Raw genomic sequence first — 22,381 nt, forward strand, 5'->3', positions numbered from 1 at the left:
AACCAAATAGAAATGTTGACATTTTTCTCATTTGAAAGTGACCTTAATGCTATTAAATTCACAAATGCTAATTTAAATACACAACCCTATTTATCTAAAACACACATTGCAAACACACAAATTATCTATTCTCTCCACATGTCCGCGCCCATTCATATCATGCTTTGGAAATGGGGAGAATAGATTCCCCTTAAACTGCAAGTCAGCAGGTGTTTCTTCACAGTTAACTTCAGCAACATTCCTACAAAGTAGTAATTAACAATGATCTTCTTTGCGTGTTAACTCACAGGGAAACACCTCGGAAACTGCATTTTGTTAAAGTTTCTGTACTAAAATGCGGAAAAACTGAACTACACAAATATTGACAAGTTAAAAATTCCTTAATTTTCTATTCCCGGTACCACTACCACAATTTACAGGGCGATATACCTGATGTAATGAAAAGAAAAAGAAAAAGACAAAGCTACAACAGATAAAAGACCTCAGGAATGTACATCTAATTGACACTACATTGCATTAATCAATAGCTGCACTTTTTGCGAACTGTGGCTGCGACAGTCCTGAACCAGAAGGGTTCCCTGTTTCAGCTGCACTCACTTTTCTGACTATGGATCATCGTTCCTTCTGTGGCGGATTTTTACAGTTCCTCTAACGCTTTTGGGACGCCTGTCGCAAAGTAACCTGCAGCTTTCCTGACAACTCCTCGCTCTCTCTCCTGCTAAGAACTGTAGCCCTTTTCTGCTGTTTTTAGAACCTGCTGCTACCATATCCACCACTTCCACCACCAGATCCATAACCACCACCATAGGGACTGCCCGAGCTTCTTCCACCAAAACTGCCCCCTTCCCTGGGTCCACAATTTGATTGCTGTTGTCCACTATAACTTCCAAAATCATTAGAGTTGCCACCACCACCGTAGTTGCTACCGCCAAAACTTCCTCCTTCATTGTAACCGTCATATCCTCCACCACCTCCACCGTGTGCACCACCTTGGTTTCCGTATCCTGGTCCACCACCACCATAGCCCCCTCTACTTCTATAACCAGGACCACCGCCATAGTTGCCACCATCTCCTCCAGATCCACTATATCCACCATCACCTCCTCCATAACTACCTCTGCTGCCACCACCTCCACCACCGTAGCATCCTCTTCCACCAAAGTTTCCACCACGGCCAAAATTACCTCCGCCACCTCCAAAGTTTCCTGCGCGACCCATAAAATTGCCAGATCCACCTCCGCGACCTCTGTGTGATCCTGCAGACTGCATCTCTTGTTTAGAGAGGGCCTTTTTCACTTCATAATTATGCCCATTAATAGTGTGGTATTGCTGAACAACAATTTTATCAACGGTGTCATGATCGTCAAAAGTTACAAAAGCAAATCCTCCCTTTTGTCCACTCTGCCCGTCTCACAGAACTTCTATGGTTTCCATCTTGCCGTACTTTTCAACGTAGTCTCTCAAATTATATTCTTCTGTATCTTCTTAAATACCACCAACAAAAATTGTTTTCAGTGTTAGATGGGCACCAGGCTTTACAGAATCCTCTCCAGAAACAGCTCTCTTTGGTTCCACTACACGCCCATCAACCTTGTGTGGTCCAGCACACATGGCTGCATCCGCCTCTTCAACACAAGAATAAGTCACAAAACCAAAGCCCCTGGAACGATTTGTATGGGGGGTCTCTCCTTACCACACAATCTGTGAGTGTGCCCCATTTCTCAGAATGTGCTCTTCAACTGTCATCTGTAGTTTCCAAGCTCAGATCACCAGTAAAACGTTTTCTCAACCGCTCTGATTCCTTTGGAACATGGCCCTCCTCCCCCCGGCGGGGACGGCGACGGCCGGAGTCGGGCTGGGGACGACAGGGTGGCGGTTTCAGCTTCATTTTGAGTCCGGACTCGGCTCTTCCAACTCGAGTTCCCCAGGTCTCCTTTCATTTCCCTTGGCACTCAGGGAAAGGCCACTCCTTCCCGCTCGCCACCGGGCACACGCCTGGACACCTTTGTTGGTTTCGCCATCGCCCCACGTGCCCCCGGTGACAGGCATTCACGCCGTCTGCTCTGGGATACGTCAGTGCGCGCCTCATCGCCTCGTCTCCACCTCGGTTTGGCCCGGTCCTTGTCTGCACGCACGTGTCCTGGAAAGCGGTGTCGGCTTGCAGGAGCCCCAGGGCTTTCAGAAGCGGGGCGGGCCACTGCTCTTTCAACGGAAGAGGGAGGCAGAGGGCTCACGGATCAGTGAATTTTCAGCTGACACCACGCCTCCAGGGCCATGGGATCATTCTGTGCTGCAGCGAGGCCCTGGCCCGCCTCACCAGATGTGGTGAGCCCATCCTTTCTCACTCGGAGGGGTCCAAAGTCACATCTGAAGAGGAGTCCTGAGAACCCTGCAGGCGCCCTGAAGCTCCCGCTGCGTCGGTGGAACTCGGCTCAAGGAGGTCCTGAACACCGGACTCTTGGGTGCTGGGCCCTGGGACACGCGCGGCCCCCTCCCCCATCCGGCCCCAAACTGGACCCCGGATCCAGCCGCAGCGCCGGGGCTGCAGCAGGATCCCCCTCTGCCGGGGCGCAGCTGCCCTTATTTAAAGGGGACGAGGCCTGACTGCTGGGAGCGGAGCGCGAGTTGGCCCAGCCAGTGCGCATGCGCGAGGAGCGAGCGGATTCTCCCGTCACAGTGGTTCCCACGGTTGTCTTAGAAACCAGTCCCTGAGGCTGGGCAACGCAGCAGTCCTCCGCGGCAGCCCTTGGGTGTCCAGCCTCCGAGGCTCCGGCCTGACCTCTCCATGGGGTCCACAGGGCGGATTCCCCTAGAATCCTAGAATCAGCGCTGGGCGACGTTGACAGGCCTTGTCTTCTAGGACAGGTGCTGTCGAATCTCCTCTGCAATTCCCGTGTCACTCTTGAGGGACATCCTCTCCTCTGCTCATAGGCGGACTGTCTCCCTGAATCTTCTGGCTGTAAGGAATGTCAGCAAACCAAAGGTACTGCGCCGGACTGCGGCTGGGGTCGCGTGCAGGGGAGGATGCGTCAGGGCTGCCTGGGCGTGAAGGGTTGGGGGTGGGGTTAATCTTGCGGAAAGCTCTTTGCTCCTCTGGCAGGCATTTCAAACTGTGGCTTGGCCGGAGGCACAGGCCCCTCCTGGATCCCAGGTCTTCCTTCATTTCCCTTGGCACTCAGGGAAAGGCCACTTGCTCCCCCTTGCCTCCGGGCACATGCCTGGACACCCTTCTTGGTTTCGCTATCGCCCCATATGCCTCCGGTGACATGCATTCACGCCATCAGCTCTAGGATACGTCAGTGCGCGCCTGATCGCCTCGTCTCTACTCGGATTCGCCGGGTCCCTGTCTGCACGTGTCCTGGAAAGCGGTGTCAGCTTGCAGGAGCCCCAGGGCTTTTAGAAGCGGGGGCGGTCCACTGCTCTTTCAAAGGAGGAGGGAGGCAGAGGGCTCACGGATCAGTGAATTTTCACCTGACACCAGGCCTCGAGGGCCATGGGATCCTTCTGTGCTGCAGCGAGGCCCTGGCCCGCCTCACCAGATGTGGTGAGCCCATCCATTCTCACTCGGAGGGGTCCAAAGTCATATCTGAAGAGGAGTCCTGAGAAGCCTGCAGGCGCCCTGAAGCTCCCGCTGCATCGGTGGAACTCGGCTCAAGGAGGTCCTGAACACCGGACTCTTGGGTGCTCGGCCCTGGGACACCCGCGCCCCCCTCCCCCACGCGGCCCCAAACTGGACCCCGGATCCAGCCGCAGCGCCGGGGCTGCAGCAGGATCCCCCTCTGCTGGGGCGCAGCTGCCCTTATTTAAAGGGGAAGAGGCCTGACTGCTGGGAACGGAGCGCGAGTTGGCCCAGCCAGTGCGCATGCGCGAGGAGCTAGCTGATTCTCCTGTCACTGTGGTTCCCACGGTTGTCTTACAAACCAGTCCCTGAGGCTGGGCAACGCAGCAGTCCTCCGTGGCAGCCCTTGGGTGTCCGGCCTCCGAGGCTCCGGCCTGACCTCTCCACGGGGTCCACAGGGCGGATTGCCCTAGCATCCTAGAATCAGCGCTGGGCGACCGTCACTGGCCTTGTCTACTAGGACAGGTGCTGTCGCATTTCCTCTGCACTTCCTGTGTCACTCTTGAGGGACATCCTCTCCTCTGCTCATAGGCCGACTCTCTCTCTGAATCTTCTGGCTGTAAGGAATCTCAGGAAACCAAAGGGACTGCGCCGGACTGCGGCTGTGGTGCGTGCAGGGCCGAATGGGTCAGGACCACCTGGGCGGTGGAGGGTTGGGGGTGGCGTGAATCTTGCAGAAAGCTCCTTGCTCCTGTGGCAGGGATTTCAAACTGTGGCTTGGACTGTGGCACAGGTCCTCTCCTGCTTCCCAGGTCTTCTTTCTTTTTCTTTTTTTTTTTTTTTTTTTTTCCAGTAAATTACTCTTTAGTTACTGAAAGAATTCAAATTCAAGCCTTAACTAAAGCTTATCGGCCTTCCTTGCAGGTCTAAATGGTAGACCCAGTGACTGTGGCAACTATCTCTCATTGATGTTCCAAAAGGCCAAGAGCTCCTTCCTGCTAGAATTTCTTCGACATTTCAGTTGTAATAAGCACATTTAACTAGCTTTTGGAAAGTTGCTCACTCTCCTCATAGTATCTTATGCCTTCACTTCTCTGTAGTTGAAGCTCTTGCTGCTGCCTTGTCATTCTTTATTTATGCTGACTTGTCCAAACGCAAAAGGCTGCTGAAGTCCTGTCTTAGTGAGTTTCTGTGATCCAGGGTGTGCTTAAAAAGCACACCTTAGGTCCTTTAAAGCTGGTTACATCGCCCTCCTCATGGCTTACTTTTCCACACTGTTCACAAGAGCTAAGATAATACACCTGATAAACAGGTCACATACAGAGATTTCACCTGCTTATAGGTTGTAAACATCAACTTACTGTAAAGATTTTCACGATAATACTAGTTCCAGAGGATAGGAAGTTGTTTAACCGTACAATTAACCTCATGCCATTGAAAGATAGTGTCAAGGTTGTTTCAAACCATTTCGCAAACATAAAACGGGAAATGTTAATCTCCCCCATTCCTTTCAACTTTATTTATATGAATAAAGGAACGTGAGACAATTGAGCTCAATGTTAATATTTCCCAAGCATTATTTTGACCGGGTACCCAGGTTTACGTTATGAACATTGACAGTGTCCATTATATAACCACGCTTGAAGTAATTAAGAACTTAACCACTTCCTAATATTAGCCTATTTTCGACACTGCTCTTCACATATATGCCCATTAACAAATGGAATGTCTGTTCCATTTGTTGGTTTGTGAATGTTTCTGGAAAACTGTAGTGTGTGTGAAGACCAATTTCCATGCTGGCACAGCACGCATCCAAATATTCATGCACAGAGGCCCAGAATTAGAGCAACAAGAGAGCATTTTCAAACACTAGCACGCCCCATTCCCCTTGTGATTGCTTGTTTGCTTAGTACTTCTTCAAACAAAAAAGACTTGAATTCAAGGTACAACTACCAAAGAAAGAGTAACGGTAGGGCACATACTCAGGGTTCCAATGAAATTGTAAGCACTCGCGGGAGCAAAACACTAGACATTTGTGTATATTAATATACGTATATACGACCTAATTAACTAAAACTCTTCTCTAACAGGGCCTTCCAAACTCATTGGTGACAACATGATTTATGTTGAAATATAAACAAGGAATGACCGTGTGTTCTTTGGGAACTTAAGAACTCAGACTATCCAAGTTTGAATTCAGGTCTGTAAGAAGTGAGAAGCCTGTACTAAGCAACTGTGCTACATTTCTGCTGCAGTTAGGTTATTTTGGACAATCATACCTAAACTATCCTTGGTTTCATCCAGCAAAAGGAATAGAATACAAACAGGAAAGCATGCCAGCCACTTAGGGGTTTAATAACACATGATTTTTATTCTCTTGCTCTGAAAACTTATATCAAAAAAAAAAAGAATTTAAGGAAAGTAACTCAAGATTTATGGGCCGTTTGTGCTTCAAAGAAGAAAAAAATAGTTACCCACTAATTTGCTCAGATACAGCAGGCCTAATGGTTCTATATTTTCAACAGGTTTTAAGAATGGTTTCTAATGAAGGAGAGGGAAAACATCCACTCTCCCTTTTCAGAATATAAATGGAGGGCAGTAAACCCTCCTTACACCCAAAACCTGTGGCTGCAGTTCAAATCTGACCAAGATAAAGGTAGAATAGAGATGTTCTAAACACGGCTAGGACTCAGCAAGTCTAACACACTAAAATCATGATTACATTTTAAAAGAAAATGCACAAAACCAAATAGAAATGTTGACATTTTTCTCATTTGAAAGTGACCTTAATGCTATTAAATTCACAAATGCTAATTTAAATACACAACCCTATTTATCTAAAACACACATTGCAAACACACAAATTATCTATTCTCTCCACATGTCCGCGCCCATTCATATCATGCTTTGGAAATGGGGAGAATAGATTCCCCTTAAACTGCAAGTCAGCAGGTGTTTCTTCACAGTTAACTTCAGCAACATTCCTACAAAGTAGTAATTAACAATGATCTTCTTTGCGTGTTAACTCACAGGGAAACACCTCGGAAACTGCATTTTGTTAAAGTTTCTGTACTAAAATGCGGAAAAACTGAACTACACAAATATTGACAAGTTAAAAATTCCTTAATTTTCTATTCCCGGTACCACTACCACAATTTACAGGGCGATATACCTGATGTAATGAAAAGAAAAAGAAAAAGACAAAGCTACAACAGATAAAAGACCTCAGGAATGTACATCTAATTGACACTACATTGCATTAATCAATAGCTGCACTTTTTGCGAACTGTGGCTGCGACAGTCCTGAACCAGAAGGGTTCCCTGTTTCAGCTGCACTCACTTTTCTGACTATGGATCATCGTTCCTTCTGTGGCGGATTTTTACAGTTCCTCTAACGCTTTTGGGACGCCTGTCGCAAAGTAACCTGCAGCTTTCCTGACAACTCCTCGCTCTCTCTCCTGCTAAGAACTGTAGCCCTTTTCTGCTGTTTTTAGAACCTGCTGCTACCATATCCACCACTTCCACCACCAGATCCATAACCACCACCATAGGGACTGCCCGAGCTTCTTCCACCAAAACTGCCCCCTTCCCTGGGTCCACAATTTGATTGCTGTTGTCCACTATAACTTCCAAAATCATTAGAGTTGCCACCACCACCGTAGTTGCTACCGCCAAAACTTCCTCCTTCATTGTAACCGTCATATCCTCCACCACCTCCACCGTGTGCACCACCTTGGTTTCCGTATCCTGGTCCACCACCACCATAGCCCCCTCTACTTCTATAACCAGGACCACCGCCATAGTTGCCACCATCTCCTCCAGATACACTATATCCACCATCACCTCCTCCATAACTACCTCTGCTGCCACCACCTCCACCACCGTAGCATCCTCTTCCACCAAAGTTTCCACCACGGCCAAAATTACCTCCGCCACCTCCAAAGTTTCCTGCGCGACCCATAAAATTGCCAGATCCACCTCCGCGACCTCTGTGTGATCCTGCAGACTGCATCTCTTGTTTAGAGAGGGCCTTTTTCACTTCATAATTATGCCCATTAATAGTGTGGTATTGCTGAACAACAATTTTATCAACGGTGTCATGATCGTCAAAAGTTACAAAAGCAAATCCTCCCTTTTGTCCACTCTGCCCGTCTCACAGAACTTCTATGGTTTCCATCTTGCCGTACTTTTCAACGTAGTCTCTCAAATTATATTCTTCTGTATCTTCTTAAATACCACCAACAAAAATTGTTTTCAGTGTTAGATGGGCACCAGGCTTTACAGAATCCTCTCCAGAAACAGCTCTCTTTGGTTCCACTACACGCCCATCAACCTTGTGTGGTCCAGCACACATGGCTGCATCCGCCTCTTCAACACAAGAATAAGTCACAAAACCAAAGCCCCTGGAACGATTTGTATGGGGGGTCTCTCCTTACCACACAATCTGTGAGTGTGCCCCATTTCTCAGAATGTGCTCTTCAACTGTCATCTGTAGTTTCCAAGCTCAGATCACCAGTAAAACGTTTTCTCAACCGCTCTGATTCCTTTGGAACATGGCCCTCCTCCCCCCGGCGGGGACGGCGACGGCCGGAGTCGGGCTGGGGACGACAGGGTGGCGGTTTCAGCTTCATTTTGAGTCCGGACTCGGCTCTTCCAACTCGAGTTCCCCAGGTCTCCTTTCATTTCCCTTGGCACTCAGGGAAAGGCCACTCCTTCCCGCTCGCCACCGGGCACACGCCTGGACACCTTTGTTGGTTTCGCCATCGCCCCACGTGCCCCCGGTGACAGGCATTCACGCCGTCTGCTCTGGGATACGTCAGTGCGCGCCTCATCGCCTCGTCTCCACCTCGGTTTGGCCCGGTCCTTGTCTGCACGCACGTGTCCTGGAAAGCGGTGTCGGCTTGCAGGAGCCCCAGGGCTTTCAGAAGCGGGGCGGGCCACTGCTCTTTCAACGGAAGAGGGAGGCAGAGGGCTCACGGATCAGTGAATTTTCAGCTGACACCACGCCTCCAGGGCCATGGGATCATTCTGTGCTGCAGCGAGGCCCTGGCCCGCCTCACCAGATGTGGTGAGCCCATCCTTTCTCACTCGGAGGGGTCCAAAGTCACATCTGAAGAGGAGTCCTGAGAACCCTGCAGGCGCCCTGAAGCTCCCGCTGCGTCGGTGGAACTCGGCTCAAGGAGGTCCTGAACACCGGACTCTTGGGTGCTGGGCCCTGGGACACGCGCGGCCCCCTCCCCCATCCGGCCCCAAACTGGACCCCGGATCCAGCCGCAGCGCCGGGGCTGCAGCAGGATCCCCCTCTGCCGGGGCGCAGCTGCCCTTATTTAAAGGGGACGAGGCCTGACTGCTGGGAGCGGAGCGCGAGTTGGCCCAGCCAGTGCGCATGCGCGAGGAGCGAGCGGATTCTCCCGTCACAGTGGTTCCCACGGTTGTCTTAGAAACCAGTCCCTGAGGCTGGGCAACGCAGCAGTCCTCCGCGGCAGCCCTTGGGTGTCCAGCCTCCGAGGCTCCGGCCTGACCTCTCCATGGGGTCCACAGGGCGGATTCCCCTAGAATCCTAGAATCAGCGCTGGGCGACGTTGACAGGCCTTGTCTTCTAGGACAGGTGCTGTCGAATCTCCTCTGCAATTCCCGTGTCACTCTTGAGGGACATCCTCTCCTCTGCTCATAGGCGGACTGTCTCCCTGAATCTTCTGGCTGTAAGGAATGTCAGCAAACCAAAGGTACTGCGCCGGACTGCGGCTGGGGTCGCGTGCAGGGGAGGATGCGTCAGGGCTGCCTGGGCGTGAAGGGTTGGGGGTGGGGTTAATCTTGCGGAAAGCTCTTTGCTCCTCTGGCAGGCATTTCAAACTGTGGCTTGGCCGGAGGCACAGGCCCCTCCTGGATCCCAGGTCTTCCTTCATTTCCCTTGGCACTCAGGGAAAGGCCACTTGCTCCCCCTTGCCTCCGGGCACATGCCTGGACACCCTTCTTGGTTTCGCTATCGCCCCATATGCCTCCGGTGACATGCATTCACGCCATCAGCTCTAGGATACGTCAGTGCGCGCCTGATCGCCTCGTCTCTACTCGGATTCGCCGGGTCCCTGTCTGCACGTGTCCTGGAAAGCGGTGTCAGCTTGCAGGAGCCCCAGGGCTTTTAGAAGCGGGGGCGGTCCACTGCTCTTTCAAAGGAGGAGGGAGGCAGAGGGCTCACGGATCAGTGAATTTTCACCTGACACCAGGCCTCGAGGGCCATGGGATCCTTCTGTGCTGCAGCGAGGCCCTGGCCCGCCTCACCAGATGTGGTGAGCCCATCCATTCTCACTCGGAGGGGTCCAAAGTCATATCTGAAGAGGAGTCCTGAGAAGCCTGCAGGCGCCCTGAAGCTCCCGCTGCATCGGTGGAACTCGGCTCAAGGAGGTCCTGAACACCGGACTCTTGGGTGCTCGGCCCTGGGACACCCGCGCCCCCCTCCCCCACGCGGCCCCAAACTGGACCCCGGATCCAGCCGCAGCGCCGGGGCTGCAGCAGGATCCCCCTCTGCTGGGGCGCAGCTGCCCTTATTTAAAGGGGAAGAGGCCTGACTGCTGGGAACGGAGCGCGAGTTGGCCCAGCCAGTGCGCATGCGCGAGGAGCTAGCTGATTCTCCTGTCACTGTGGTTCCCACGGTTGTCTTACAAACCAGTCCCTGAGGCTGGGCAACGCAGCAGTCCTCCGTGGCAGCCCTTGGGTGTCCGGCCTCCGAGGCTCCGGCCTGACCTCTCCACGGGGTCCACAGGGCGGATTGCCCTAGCATCCTAGAATCAGCGCTGGGCGACCGTCACTGGCCTTGTCTACTAGGACAGGTGCTGTCGCATTTCCTCTGCACTTCCTGTGTCACTCTTGAGGGACATCCTCTCCTCTGCTCATAGGCCGACTCTCTCTCTGAATCTTCTGGCTGTAAGGAATCTCAGGAAACCAAAGGGACTGCGCCGGACTGCGGCTGTGGTGCGTGCAGGGCCGAATGGGTCAGGACCACCTGGGCGGTGGAGGGTTGGGGGTGGCGTGAATCTTGCAGAAAGCTCCTTGCTCCTGTGGCAGGGATTTCAAACTGTGGCTTGGACTGTGGCACAGGTCCTCTCCTGCTTCCCAGGTCTTCTTTCTTTTTCTTTTTTTTTTTTTTTTTTTTTTCCAGTAAATTACTCTTTAGTTACTGAAAGAATTCAAATTCAAGCCTTAACTAAAGCTTATCGGCCTTCCTTGCAGGTCTAAATGGTAGACCCAGTGACTGTGGCAACTATCTCTCATTGATGTTCCAAAAGGCCAAGAGCTCCTTCCTGCTAGAATTTCTTCGACATTTCAGTTGTAATAAGCACATTTAACTAGCTTTTGGAAAGTTGCTCACTCTCCTCATAGTATCTTATGCCTTCACTTCTCTGTAGTTGAAGCTCTTGCTGCTGCCTTGTCATTCTTTATTTATGCTGACTTGTCCAAACGCAAAAGGCTGCTGAAGTCCTGTCTTAGTGAGTTTCTGTGATCCAGGGTGTGCTTAAAAAGCACACCTTAGGTCCTTTAAAGCTGGTTACATCGCCCTCCTCATGGCTTACTTTTCCACACTGTTCACAAGAGCTAAGATAATACACCTGATAAACAGGTCACATACAGAGATTTCACCTGCTTATAGGTTGTAAACATCAACTTACTGTAAAGATTTTCACGATAATACTAGTTCCAGAGGATAGGAAGTTGTTTAACCGTACAATTAACCTCATGCCATTGAAAGATAGTGTCAAGGTTGTTTCAAACCATTTCGCAAACATAAAACGGGAAATGTTAATCTCCCCCATTCCTTTCAACTTTATTTATATGAATAAAGGAACGTGAGACAATTGAGCTCAATGTTAATATTTCCCAAGCATTATTTTGACCGGGTACCCAGGTTTACGTTATGAACATTGACAGTGTCCATTATATAACCACGCTTGAAGTAATTAAGAACTTAACCACTTCCTAATATTAGCCTATTTTCGACACTGCTCTTCACATATATGCCCATTAACAAATGGAATGTCTGTTCCATTTGTTGGTTTGTGAATGTTTCTGGAAAACTGTAGTGTGTGTGAAGACCAATTTCCATGCTGGCACAGCACGCATCCAAATATTCATGCACAGAGGCCCAGAATTAGAGCAACAAGAGAGCATTTTCAAACACTAGCACGCCCCATTCCCCTTGTGATTGCTTGTTTGCTTAGTACTTCTTCAAACAAAAAAGACTTGAATTCAAGGTACAACTACCAAAGAAAGAGTAACGGTAGGGCACATACTCAGGGTTCCAATGAAATTGTAAGCACTCGCGGGAGCAAAACACTAGACATTTGTGTATATTAATATACGTATATACGACCTAATTAACTAAAACTCTTCTCTAACAGGGCCTTCCAAACTCATTGGTGACAACATGATTTATGTTGAAATATAAACAAGGAATGACCGTGTGTTCTTTGGGAACTTAAGAACTCAGACTATCCAAGTTTGAATTCAGGTCTGTAAGAAGTGAGAAGCCTGTACTAAGCAACTGTGCTACATTTCTGCTGCAGTTAGGTTATTTTGGACAATCATACCTAAACTATCCTTGGTTTCATCCAGCAAAAGGAATAGAATACAAACAGGAAAGCATGCCAGCCACTTAGGGGTTTAATAACACATGATTTTTATTCTCTTGCTCTGAAAACTTATATCAAAAAAAAAAAGAATTTAAGGAAAGTAACTCAAGATTTATGGGCCGTTTGTGCTTCAAAGAAGAAAAAAATAGTTACCCACTAATTTGCTCAGATACAGCAGGCCTAATGGTTCTATATTTTCAACAGGTTTTAAGAATGGTTTCTAATGAAGGAGAGGGAAAACATCCACTCTCCCTTTTCAGAATATAAATGGAGGGCAGTAAACCCTCCTTACACCCAAAACCTGTGGCTGCAGTTCAAATCTGACCAAGATAAAGGTAGAATAGAGATGTTCTAAACACGGCTAGGACTCAGCAAGTCTAACACACTAAAATCATGATTACATTTTAAAAGAAAATGCACAAAACCAAATAGAAATGTTGACATTTTTCTCATTTGAAAGTGACCTTAATGCTATTAAATTCACAAATGCTAATTTAAATACACAACCCTATTTATCTAAAACACACATTGCAAACACACAAATTATCTATTCTCTCCACATGTCCGCGCCCATTCATATCATGCTTTGGAAATGGGGAGAATAGATTCCCCTTAAACTGCAAGTCAGCAGGTGTTTCTTCACAGTTAACTTCAGCAACATTCCTACAAAGTAGTAATTAACAATGATCTTCTTTGCGTGTTAACTCACAGGGAAACACCTCGGAAACTGCATTTTGTTAAAGTTTCTGTACTAAAATGCGGAAAAACTGAACTACACAAATATTGACAAGTTAAAAATTCCTTAATTTTCTATTCCCGGTACCACTACCACAATTTACAGGGCGATATACCTGATGTAATGAAAAGAAAAAGAAAAAGACAAAGCTACAACAGATAAAAGACCTCAGGAATGTACATCTAATTGACACTACATTGCATTAATCAATAGCTGCACTTTTTGCGAACTGTGGCTGCGACAGTCCTGAACCAGAAGGGTTCCCTGTTTCAGCTGCACTCACTTTTCTGACTATGGATCATCGTTCCTTCTGTGGCGGATTTTTACAGTTCCTCTAACGCTTTTGGGACGCCTGTCGCAAAGTAACCTGCAGCTTTCCTGACAACTCCTCGCTCTCTCTCCTGCTAAGAACTGTAGCCCTTTTCTGCTGTTTTTAGAACCTGCTGCTACCATATCCACCACTTCCACCACCAGATCCATAACCACCACCATAGGGACTGCCCGAGCTTCTTCCACCAAAACTGCCCCCTTCCCTGGGTCCACAATTTGATTGCTGTTGTCCACTATAACTTCCAAAATCATTAGAGTTGCCACCACCACCGTAGTTGCTACCGCCAAAACTTCCTCCTTCATTGTAACCGTCATATCCTCCACCACCTCCACCGTGTGCACCACCTTGGTTTCCGTATCCTGGTCCACCACCACCATAGCCCCCTCTACTTCTATAACCAGGACCACCGCCATAGTTGCCACCATCTCCTCCAGATCCACTATATCCACCATCACCTCCTCCATAACTACCTCTGCTGCCACCACCTCCACCACCGTAGCATCCTCTTCCACCAAAGTTTCCACCACGGCCAAAATTACCTCCGCCACCTCCAAAGTTTCCTGCGCGACCCATAAAATTGCCAGATCCACCTCCGCGACCTCTGTGTGATCCTGCAGACTGCATCTCTTGTTTAGAGAGGGCCTTTTTCACTTCATAATTATGCCCATTAATAGTGTGGTATTGCTGAACAACAATTTTATCAACGGTGTCATGATCGTCAAAAGTTACAAAAGCAAATCCTCCCTTTTGTCCACTCTGCCCGTCTCACAGAACTTCTATGGTTTCCATCTTGCCGTACTTTTCAACGTAGTCTCTCAAATTATATTCTTCTGTATCTTCTTAAATACCACCAACAAAAATTGTTTTCAGTGTTAGATGGGCACCAGGCTTTACAGAATCCTCTCCAGAAACAGCTCTCTTTGGTTCCACTACACGCCCATCAACCTTGTGTGGTCCAGCACACATGGCTGCATCCGCCTCTTCAACACAAGAATAAGTCACAAAACCAAAGCCCCTGGAACGATTTGTATGGGGGGTCTCTCCTTACCACACAATCTGTGAGTGTGCCCCATTTCTCAGAATGTGCTCTTCAACTGTCATCTGTAGTTTCCAAGCTCAGATCACCAGTAAAACGTTTTCTCAACCGCTCTGATTCCTTTGGAACATGGCCCTCCTCCCCCCGGCGGGGACGGCGACGGCCGGAGTCGGGCTGGGGACGACAGGGTGGCGGTTTCAGCTTCATTTTGAGTCCGGACTCGGCTCTTCCAACTCGAGTTCCCCAGGTCTCCTTTCATTTCCCTTGGCACTCAGGGAAAGGCCACTCCTTCCCGCTCGCCACCGGGCACACGCCTGGACACCTTTGTTGGTTTCGCCATCGCCCCACGTGCCCCCGGTGACAGGCATTCACGCCGTCTGCTCTGGGATACGTCAGTGCGCGCCTCATCGCCTCGTCTCCACCTCGGTTTGGCCCGGTCCTTGTCTGCACGCACGTGTCCTGGAAAGCGGTGTCGGCTTGCAGGAGCCCCAGGGCTTTCAGAAGCGGGGCGGGCCACTGCTCTTTCAACGGAAGAGGGAGGCAGAGGGCTCACGGATCAGTGAATTTTCAGCTGACACCACGCCTCCAGGGCCATGGGATCATTCTGTGCTGCAGCGAGGCCCTGGCCCGCCTCACCAGATGTGGTGAGCCCATCCTTTCTCACTCGGAGGGGTCCAAAGTCACATCTGAAGAGGAGTCCTGAGAACCCTGCAGGCGCCCTGAAGCTCCCGCTGCGTCGGTGGAACTCGGCTCAAGGAGGTCCTGAACACCGGACTCTTGGGTGCTGGGCCCTGGGACACGCGCGGCCCCCTCCCCCATCCGGCCCCAAACTGGACCCCGGATCCAGCCGCAGCGCCGGGGCTGCAGCAGGATCCCCCTCTGCCGGGGCGCAGCTGCCCTTATTTAAAGGGGACGAGGCCTGACTGCTGGGAGCGGAGCGCGAGTTGGCCCAGCCAGTGCGCATGCGCGAGGAGCGAGCGGATTCTCCCGTCACAGTGGTTCCCACGGTTGTCTTAGAAACCAGTCCCTGAGGCTGGGCAACGCAGCAGTCCTCCGCGGCAGCCCTTGGGTGTCCAGCCTCCGAGGCTCCGGCCTGACCTCTCCATGGGGTCCACAGGGCGGATTCCCCTAGAATCCTAGAATCAGCGCTGGGCGACGTTGACAGGCCTTGTCTTCTAGGACAGGTGCTGTCGAATCTCCTCTGCAATTCCCGTGTCACTCTTGAGGGACATCCTCTCCTCTGCTCATAGGCGGACTGTCTCCCTGAATCTTCTGGCTGTAAGGAATGTCAGCAAACCAAAGGTACTGCGCCGGACTGCGGCTGGGGTCGCGTGCAGGGGAGGATGCGTCAGGGCTGCCTGGGCGTGAAGGGTTGGGGGTGGGGTTAATCTTGCGGAAAGCTCTTTGCTCCTCTGGCAGGCATTTCAAACTGTGGCTTGGCCGGAGGCACAGGCCCCTCCTGGATCCCAGGTCTTCCTTCATTTCCCTTGGCACTCAGGGAAAGGCCACTTGCTCCCCCTTGCCTCCGGGCACATGCCTGGACACCCTTCTTGGTTTCGCTATCGCCCCATATGCCTCCGGTGACATGCATTCACGCCATCAGCTCTAGGATACGTCAGTGCGCGCCTGATCGCCTCGTCTCTACTCGGATTCGCCGGGTCCCTGTCTGCACGTGTCCTGGAAAGCGGTGTCAGCTTGCAGGAGCCCCAGGGCTTTTAGAAGCGGGGGCGGTCCACTGCTCTTTCAAAGGAGGAGGGAGGCAGAGGGCTCACGGATCAGTGAATTTTCACCTGACACCAGGCCTCGAGGGCCATGGGATCCTTCTGTGCTGCAGCGAGGCCCTGGCCCGCCTCACCAGATGTGGTGAGCCCATCCATTCTCACTCGGAGGGGTCCAAAGTCATATCTGAAGAGGAGTCCTGAGAAGCCTGCAGGCGCCCTGAAGCTCCCGCTGCATCGGTGGAACTCGGCTCAAGGAGGTCCTGAACACCGGACTCTTGGGTGCTCGGCCCTGGGACACCCGCGCCCCCCTCCCCCACGCGGCCCCAAACTGGACCCCGGATCCAGCCGCAGCGCCGGGGCTGCAGCAGGATCCCCCTCTGCTGGGGCGCAGCTGCCCTTATTTAAAGGGGAAGAGGCCTGACTGCTGGGAACGGAGCGCGAGTTGGCCCAGCCAGTGCGCATGCGCGAGGAGCTAGCTGATTCTCCTGTCACTGTGGTTCCCACGGTTGTCTTACAAACCAGTCCCTGAGGCTGGGCAACGCAGCAGTCCTCCGTGGCAGCCCTTGGGTGTCCGGCCTCCGAGGCTCCGGCCTGACCTCTCCACGGGGTCCACAGGGCGGATTGCCCTAGCATCCTAGAATCAGCGCTGGGCGACCGTCACTGGCCTTGTCTACTAGGACAGGTGCTGTCGCATTTCCTCTGCACTTCCTGTGTCACTCTTGAGGGACATCCTCTCCTCTGCTCATAGGCCGACTCTCTCTCTGAATCTTCTGGCTGTAAGGAATCTCAGGAAACCAAAGGGACTGCGCCGGACTGCGGCTGTGGTGCGTGCAGGGCCGAATGGGTCAGGACCACCTGGGCGGTGGAGGGTTGGGGGTGGCGTGAATCTTGCAGAAAGCTCCTTGCTCCTGTGGCAGGGATTTCAAACTGTGGCTTGGACTGTGGCACAGGTCCTCTCCTGCTTCCCAGGTCTTCTTTCTTTTTCTTTTTTTTTTTTTTTTTTTTTTCCAGTAAATTACTCTTTAGTTACTGAAAGAATTCAAATTCAAGCCTTAACTAAAGCTTATCGGCCTTCCTTGCAGGTCTAAATGGTAGACCCAGTGACTGTGGCAACTATCTCTCATTGATGTTCCAAAAGGCCAAGAGCTCCTTCCTGCTAGAATTTCTTCGACATTTCAGTTGTAATAAGCACATTTAACTAGCTTTTGGAAAGTTGCTCACTCTCCTCATAGTATCTTATGCCTTCACTTCTCTGTAGTTGAAGCTCTTGCTGCTGCCTTGTCATTCTTTATTTATGCTGACTTGTCCAAACGCAAAAGGCTGCTGAAGTCCTGTCTTAGTGAGTTTCTGTGATCCAGGGTGTGCTTAAAAAGCACACCTTAGGTCCTTTAAAGCTGGTTACATCGCCCTCCTCATGGCTTACTTTTCCACACTGTTCACAAGAGCTAAGATAATACACCTGATAAACAGGTCACATACAGAGATTTCACCTGCTTATAGGTTGTAAACATCAACTTACTGTAAAGATTTTCACGATAATACTAGTTCCAGAGGATAGGAAGTTGTTTAACCGTACAATTAACCTCATGCCATTGAAAGATAGTGTCAAGGTTGTTTCAAACCATTTCGCAAACATAAAACGGGAAATGTTAATCTCCCCCATTCCTTTCAACTTTATTTATATGAATAAAGGAACGTGAGACAATTGAGCTCAATGTTAATATTTCCCAAGCATTATTTTGACCGGGTACCCAGGTTTACGTTATGAACATTGACAGTGTCCATTATATAACCACGCTTGAAGTAATTAAGGACTTAACCACTTCCTAATATTAGCCTATTTTCGACACTGCTCTTCACATATATGCCCATTAACAAATGGAATGTCTGTTCCATTTGTTGGTTTGTGAATGTTTCTGGAAAACTGTAGTGTGTGTGAAGACCAATTTCCATGCTGGCACAGCACGCATCCAAATATTCATGCACAGAGGCCCAGAATTAGAGCAACAAGAGAGCATTTTCAAACACTAGCACGCCCCATTCCCCTTGTGATTGCTTGTTTGCTTAGTACTTCTTCAAACAAAAAAGACTTGAATTCAAGGTACAACTACCAAAGAAAGAGTAACGGTAGGGCACATACTCAGGGTTCCAATGAAATTGTAAGCACTCGCGGGAGCAAAACACTAGACATTTGTGTATATTAATATACGTATATACGACCTAATTAACTAAAACTCTTCTCTAACAGGGCCTTCCAAACTCATTGGTGACAACATGATTTATGTTGAAATATAAACAAGGAATGACCGTGTGTTCTTTGGGAACTTAAGAACTCAGACTATCCAAGTTTGAATTCAGGTCTGTAAGAAGTGAGAAGCCTGTACTAAGCAACTGTGCTACATTTCTGCTGCAGTTAGGTTATTTTGGACAATCATACCTAAACTATCCTTGGTTTCATCCAGCAAAAGGAATAGAATACAAACAGGAAAGCATGCCAGCCACTTAGGGGTTTAATAACACATGATTTTTATTCTCTTGCTCTGAAAACTTATATCAAAAAAAAAAAGAATTTAAGGAAAGTAACTCAAGATTTATGGGCCGTTTGTGCTTCAAAGAAGAAAAAAATAGTTACCCACTAATTTGCTCAGATACAGCAGGCCTAATGGTTCTATATTTTCAACAGGTTTTAAGAATGGTTTCTAATGAAGGAGAGGGAAAACATCCACTCTCCCTTTTCAGAATATAAATGGAGGGCAGTAAACCCTCCTTACACCCAAAACCTGTGGCTGCAGTTCAAATCTGACCAAGATAAAGGTAGAATAGAGATGTTCTAAACACGGCTAGGACTCAGCAAGTCTAACACACTAAAATCATGATTACATTTTAAAAGAAAATGCACAAAACCAAATAGAAATGTTGACATTTTTCTCATTTGAAAGTGACCTTAATGCTATTAAATTCACAAATGCTAATTTAAATACACAACCCTATTTATCTAAAACACACATTGCAAACACACAAATTATCTATTCTCTCCACATGTCCGCGCCCATTCATATCATGCTTTGGAAATGGGGAGAATAGATTCCCCTTAAACTGCAAGTCAGCAGGTGTTTCTTCACAGTTAACTTCAGCAACATTCCTACAAAGTAGTAATTAACAATGATCTTCTTTGCGTGTTAACTCACAGGGAAACACCTCGGAAACTGCATTTTGTTAAAGTTTCTGTACTAAAATGCGGAAAAACTGAACTACACAAATATTGACAAGTTAAAAATTCCTTAATTTTCTATTCCCGGTACCACTACCACAATTTACAGGGCGATATACCTGATGTAATGAAAAGAAAAAGAAAAAGACAAAGCTACAACAGATAAAAGACCTCAGGAATGTACATCTAATTGACACTACATTGCATTAATCAATAGCTGCACTTTTTGCGAACTGTGGCTGCGACAGTCCTGAACCAGAAGGGTTCCCTGTTTCAGCTGCACTCACTTTTCTGACTATGGATCATCGTTCCTTCTGTGGCGGATTTTTACAGTTCCTCTAACGCTTTTGGGACGCCTGTCGCAAAGTAACCTGCAGCTTTCCTGACAACTCCTCGCTCTCTCTCCTGCTAAGAACTGTAGCCCTTTTCTGCTGTTTTTAGAACCTGCTGCTACCATATCCACCACTTCCACCACCAGATCCATAACCACCACCATAGGGACTGCCCGAGCTTCTTCCACCAAAACTGCCCCCTTCCCTGGGTCCACAATTTGATTGCTGTTGTCCACTATAACTTCCAAAATCATTAGAGTTGCCACCACCACCGTAGTTGCTACCGCCAAAACTTCCTCCTTCATTGTAACCGTCATATCCTCCACCACCTCCACCGTGTGCACCACCTTGGTTTCCGTATCCTGGTCCACCACCACCATAGCCCCCTCTACTTCTATAACCAGGACCACCGCCATAGTTGCCACCATCTCCTCCAGATCCACTATATCCACCATCACCTCCTCCATAACTACCTCTGCTGCCACCACCTCCACCACCGTAGCATCCTCTTCCACCAAAGTTTCCACCACGGCCAAAATTACCTCCGCCACCTCCAAAGTTTCCTGCGCGACCCATAAAATTGCCAGATCCACCTCCGCGACCTCTGTGTGATCCTGCAGACTGCATCTCTTGTTTAGAGAGGGCCTTTTTCACTTCATAATTATGCCCATTAATAGTGTGGTATTGCTGAACAACAATTTTATCAACGGTGTCATGATCGTCAAAAGTTACAAAAGCAAATCCTCCCTTTTGTCCACTCTGCCCGTCTCACAGAACTTCTATGGTTTCCATCTTGCCGTACTTTTCAACGTAGTCTCTCAAATTATATTCTTCTGTATCTTCTTAAATACCACCAACAAAAATTGTTTTCAGTGTTAGATGGGCACCAGGCTTTACAGAATCCTCTCCAGAAACAGCTCTCTTTGGTTCCACTACACGCCCATCAACCTTGTGTGGTCCAGCACACATGGCTGCATCCGCCTCTTCAACACAAGAATAAGTCACAAAACCAAAGCCCCTGGAACGATTTGTATGGGGGGTCTCTCCTTACCACACAATCTGTGAGTGTGCCCCATTTCTCAGAATGTGCTCTTCAACTGTCATCTGTAGTTTCCAAGCTCAGATCACCAGTAAAACGTTTTCTCAACCGCTCTGATTCCTTTGGAACATGGCCCTCCTCCCCCCGGCGGGGACGGCGACGGCCGGAGTCGGGCTGGGGACGACAGGGTGGCGGTTTCAGCTTCATTTTGAGTCCGGACTCGGCTCTTCCAACTCGAGTTCCCCAGGTCTCCTTTCATTTCCCTTGGCACTCAGGGAAAGGCCACTCCTTCCCGCTCGCCACCGGGCACACGCCTGGACACCTTTGTTGGTTTCGCCATCGCCCCACGTGCCCCCGGTGACAGGCATTCACGCCGTCTGCTCTGGGATACGTCAGTGCGCGCCTCATCGCCTCGTCTCCACCTCGGTTTGGCCCGGTCCTTGTCTGCACGCACGTGTCCTGGAAAGCGGTGTCGGCTTGCAGGAGCCCCAGGGCTTTCAGAAGCGGGGCGGGCCACTGCTCTTTCAACGGAAGAGGGAGGCAGAGGGCTCACGGATCAGTGAATTTTCAGCTGACACCACGCCTCCAGGGCCATGGGATCATTCTGTGCTGCAGCGAGGCCCTGGCCCGCCTCACCAGATGTGGTGAGCCCATCCTTTCTCACTCGGAGGGGTCCAAAGTCACATCTGAAGAGGAGTCCTGAGAACCCTGCAGGCGCCCTGAAGCTCCCGCTGCGTCGGTGGAACTCGGCTCAAGGAGGTCCTGAACACCGGACTCTTGGGTGCTGGGCCCTGGGACACGCGCGGCCCCCTCCCCCATCCGGCCCCAAATTGGACCCCGGATCCAGCCGCAGCGCCGGGGCTGCAGCAGGATCCCCCTCTGCCGGGGCGCAGCTGCCCTTATTTAAAGGGGACGAGGCCTGACTGCTGGGAGCGGAGCGCGAGTTGGCCCAGCCAGTGCGCATGCGCGAGGAGCGAGCGGATTCTCCCGTCACAGTGGTTCCCACGGTTGTCTTAGAAACCAGTCCCTGAGGCTGGGCAACGCAGCAGTCCTCCGCGGCAGCCCTTGGGTGTCCAGCCTCCGAGGCTCCGGCCTGACCTCTCCATGGGGTCCACAGGGCGGATTCCCCTAGAATCCTAGAATCAGCGCTGGGCGACGTTGACAGGCCTTGTCTTCTAGGACAGGTGCTGTCGAATCTCCTCTGCAATTCCCGTGTCACTCTTGAGGGACATCCTCTCCTCTGCTCATAGGCGGACTGTCTCCCTGAATCTTCTGGCTGTAAGGAATGTCAGCAAACCAAAGGTACTGCGCCGGACTGCGGCTGGGGTCGCGTGCAGGGGAGGATGCGTCAGGGCTGCCTGGGCGTGAAGGGTTGGGGGTGGGGTTAATCTTGCGGAAAGCTCTTTGCTCCTCTGGCAGGCATTTCAAACTGTGGCTTGGCCGGAGGCACAGGCCCCTCCTGGATCCCAGGTCTTCCTTCATTTCCCTTGGCACTCAGGGAAAGGCCACTTGCTCCCCCTTGCCTCCGGGCACATGCCTGGACACCCTTCTTGGTTTCGCTATCGCCCCATATGCCTCCGGTGACATGCATTCACGCCATCAGCTCTAGGATACGTCAGTGCGCGCCTGATCGCCTCGTCTCTACTCGGATTCGCCGGGTCCCTGTCTGCACGTGTCCTGGAAAGCGGTGTCAGCTTGCAGGAGCCCCAGGGCTTTTAGAAGCGGGGGCGGTCCACTGCTCTTTCAAAGGAGGAGGGAGGCAGAGGGCTCACGGATCAGTGAATTTTCACCT

General features: G+C 50.2%; 3 pseudogenes; all 3 read right to left on the bottom strand.

Moving 5' to 3' along the window:
• Positions 1-1,888, bottom strand: LOC134736562 (heterogeneous nuclear ribonucleoprotein A3-like; annotated as a pseudogene).
• A 4,414-nt stretch (positions 1,889-6,302) lies between these two features.
• LOC134736563 (heterogeneous nuclear ribonucleoprotein A3-like) lies at positions 6,303-8,190 on the bottom strand (annotated as a pseudogene).
• A 4,415-nt stretch (positions 8,191-12,605) lies between these two features.
• Positions 12,606-14,493, bottom strand: LOC129481875 (heterogeneous nuclear ribonucleoprotein A3-like; annotated as a pseudogene).
• Positions 14,494-22,381: the final 7,888 nt, after the last annotated feature.

Source organism: Symphalangus syndactylus, chromosome 5 (assembly GCF_028878055.3).
Source record: "Symphalangus syndactylus isolate Jambi chromosome 5, NHGRI_mSymSyn1-v2.1_pri, whole genome shotgun sequence".
In the NCBI taxonomy this organism is placed as follows: domain Eukaryota; kingdom Metazoa; phylum Chordata; class Mammalia; order Primates; family Hylobatidae; genus Symphalangus; species Symphalangus syndactylus.